This window comes from Meleagris gallopavo, chromosome 6, assembly GCF_000146605.3.
Source record: "Meleagris gallopavo isolate NT-WF06-2002-E0010 breed Aviagen turkey brand Nicholas breeding stock chromosome 6, Turkey_5.1, whole genome shotgun sequence".
Taxonomy (NCBI): Eukaryota; Metazoa; Chordata; class Aves; order Galliformes; family Phasianidae; genus Meleagris; species Meleagris gallopavo.
The window spans coordinates 35,247,284-35,250,892 of record NC_015016.2 but is presented as its reverse complement, the minus strand read 5'-3'; the positions used below and the strand labels follow the sequence as shown (position 1 = coordinate 35,250,892).

The window sequence follows — 3,609 nt, the reverse complement described above, 5'->3', positions numbered from 1 at the left end:
CGGGGCTGCGGCTCTCTGGGCTTTGTACGCCGGTAGCGTTGGGTCGGACGGCTCTGTGAAGCGGCACCCGACCGTTATTTATCCCCGGTCGTCTGTGCGTGGTCGCCTCTGAAATTATCGTACTCTTTGATGAGACGGGGAGGAGGGTCGGACGCTCTGTGTGGGATGATGCGGAGAAAGATGTGAGAGGCGGGTTAACCTGTCTGCTGGCGGCCAGGGCTTGGGCGTGTGTCTGGGGAAGGAAACGCGGGCCGGGCGCTGCAACCTGCCGGCTTACAGCGATCCGAGGGCGTCGGAGCCGCTCTGGGCTGAACACACCGGGCAGTGCGCGTGTATTCATTCCTGATAGCATAAATTGGCCTCGGCTGTCGGCTTGGGTTGGCAGTAATGTTCGATTACTACTAGGCTGTTTGCAACGCTCTGGTCTTACACCTCGATGTGCCCTCGGGCACGCGTAAAAAACGATAGATTTGAATGCAAGGCCATCTTGGATGAGCTCCGGCTGCGGCCAGCGGTTGGCTACCATTTAAATACGACAGGTTTTGCGAAACGGAAACACCGCGTCGTGGAGATGAGGAGCAAACCAAAAAGGGAAAGGCTGCGAACGGCAGTGGCGGGGCGGCCCCCGGCTCCGCTCTGCTCTGTCAGAACGGCTCTGCCCGCAGCGCTGCGGTGCGGCACCGGGAGCGGGAGCTCAGCCCGCACCGCCCGGAGCAGCCATGTTGGGCGCACGGGGAGCTCTGCCCGTGCGGGGGTCTTTGCGTGACAGAGAGGAGGACAGACAGCGAGCAGTCCTCCAGGAGCCAGCTTGGCTGTGCGGGACAAACGGCTCCGTGCGGAACTGAATGTGTGTTCTCAGCTGTGGTTTTAGACCAATAGATTGCTGTGAAGGTCGTTATCCAAGTACAGGTACCTCCATTATAACGCAGCTCTGAGAAGCCATCCAAATACGAAGTTCGGGCTTTCAAGACGTTGATTTGACAGCCCCGGCACTGGGATACTTCCTGTGCCCGCCCCCTGAACTATCCTGAGGAAGAAGCGTTCTTACTCCGGTGGGTTTCACGATATGTGAAAAAGCCTCTCCCATAAAGTTAGCGGTATGGTACAGTAAAATCCTCTGTGTTTCTTGGCGAGTCGGGCAAAAATATAAAGGGAAAAAAAAAAAAAAACAACAGCAACTTCATAAATCACTATTAAAAACCAGTGTGCGTTAGAGAAAGCCTCATATCCTATAAAATTCAATGCTGCTGAGAATCCCGGTCGATTACCTCGACTCGAATTGCTGTACCGAGTGCGGTAAAGTTGCACCACGGCATCACGGAATGGCGTGATTGCGAGCAGCGCGTCCCGGCGTTGAGGCATTTCGATTTCGGTAGTTTTTCTGCTCCTGATGCGGAGGGCACGTTCTCAATAGCTCGTATTTCTCGTGTGTTGCTCGCTCGGAGCTCGGAGGAGAAGGACTCCCTTTTGTCAGAGGCACGGTGGCTGGATTTTTTTTTCTCTCTCTCTCGCCGAATATATTTCCTGGATTAACAAATCTAAGGTCAAGTTCAAGGCATCCGTTGTAGCGATACTTTTAAACGTAAAGCGACGTGGGAATGCTTGGGGAGGACTTTTTTTTTCCTTTTTTTTTGTTTTTTTTTCCCCGATGTTTAGGGAAGCGGCGTTCCGGGCTGCGGGGGAACTTTGCACGGGAACACCGCCGGGCTGTGGCCGTGTGCGGGGATCTCCGCGTTGTGTGACAGCCCCGCACTTCCCAGGGCTCGCTGGGGACGTTCAGTAAACGCTCGGATTAATCCCACGTAAAACCGTTGGGCGTGAAAGGTGGCTGCAAGCTGCCGGCCGCCCCCGGCGCCAATGTCCCGGGTTTTATTGTGGATTTGGGTGGGAACCGGTGGGAAGAGGCTGGGTTCGGTGTCGGGGGGAGATAACGGAGGGATTTGGCTTTCGGGTTCGTTCTCGAGCCCGCCGCTCGGTGCGGACAGCCCTCCCTGCTTTACCTTTTTTTTTTTTTTTTTTTTTTTTTTTTTTTTCGGTTTTTTTCGGTCAGAGCGCTCCTGCACCTGTAGTTGGCTCCATACGGGGAGGAAAGACTGGTTGTGCCTTTTCACGCGTCGAGAAGGTCTCGCAAAGCTTTCAAGTGCAGAAAAGGAGACAGTGACGGCAGCATCCCCAGTCAGTCAAACTGCGAAATACTTGACCGTCTACGATCGAGCCTCCTTATGCCCTCTTTGTTGCCAAATCTCCCTGTATTGTCTGTCGGAAGCAAACCGCGAGCAGTAAACGTAACCTAAATTTTAGAGGGTCCTCAGAGAGACCGGGGGGGCACAATGGTGGGGAGGCGGGCTGTGGGCCACACGGCGATGAAAAACCCTCCGCGCTTGTAAAGATGCTCGGTGTGCATGACGACAACAAATTGTTCGGCTGCAAAAGGGCAAGAAAATAGTTCTGGGGAAAGGAAACCCTTCATACCGCAATAAGCTTCCCGTTCTGAAAACTGCACTCAGTGTTTGTGCTTGCTGATACGATAGGAGGCAGGGTGAGTTCAGAAGCAGCGATCCATCCTCGCAAAGGGATGCAAAATATCGTGTTTGGTGGCCAGAGACGGGCAGATTCTCTTTAGGTCCGGAGCTCAAGCTGAGAGGTGGAAAAAAATACCTCCCTGCAACTTTTCCATCTCCGCGACTAAAAACAGAGCGTGACAGAGCAAAGGAAAGAATCTCGGTAATTGATATTAAAAATCAATCTAAATTTTTCTGCAACCAGATGAGCACAGCCCTTCGAGAAGTTCACGTCTCCTAAATAACGCGGTGAGATTCAACGCAACAAACAAGGCAGAATCACCTTGCCTCGGGTCCTGTTTACCAGCAAAATCACAACCATACCGCTCGGGTTCGGGACACAAATAGCTGCTCTGTGTCACAGCATGGGGCTTCCCTCTCGCCGCTATCAAAAATCACTTCAGACTATGGGGTAAACCAATATTTGAAAAATCATATCTAAGTATTGTAGCACTTCCCTCCATCACGGCGTTAAAGCGAATTTAGGTTTTTGTCGGTGGTGGTGTTTTGGTTTGATTTCAGCAGAAGGATACGCGCTTTCCCTAACGGACAAAAGGCAAACAAAAAAGAACAAGCGCCTGTTAAGACCTTCTGAGCTCGAAATACTTTAAATCCAAACAATAACCACGCTTTTCTGAAGCTGCATTCCTGGCCAATTTTGAGAAGAATTATCGCCTTCTGGCATTATTTTCATTGGAAAAGAGGGAAGGGGATGTGGCGAGAGAGCCGTGAATTCCCTCATCCTACATTTTTCTAATAAGACTTTGTAGGCTGTCATCAGCCCGCACGCTTACAAAGCGCTGTCCTAATTCCTGAGCTACTTTCCCGTGGCAGAGTCGGAGCGAGCCCCGCCGTGCCCACGCGGAAGGAGCCTACGAGACTCAAACCAGCAATCGGGAATATTTCAATTAGCTCTACTCGACAACGAATGCCTTTTAGCACACGTTGCTGCTGTTAATTGCAGGCACTCGCCCTACCGGCGAAGGTAAACGCTCGGCTTACAGTATTTTTAAAGCAAAACAGAGCCGAAGGGGGAAAAAAAAAAAAA

At 51.9% G+C, this 3,609-nt stretch overlaps 1 protein-coding gene across 1 annotated transcript in view; it reads left to right on the top strand.

Annotated features, from left to right (window-relative positions):
* LOC104911523 (homeobox protein Hox-A11) overlaps positions 1 to 3,609 on the top strand; it is a 10,511-nt gene that overhangs the window by 725 nt on the left and 6,177 nt on the right. The window lies entirely within an intron of this gene.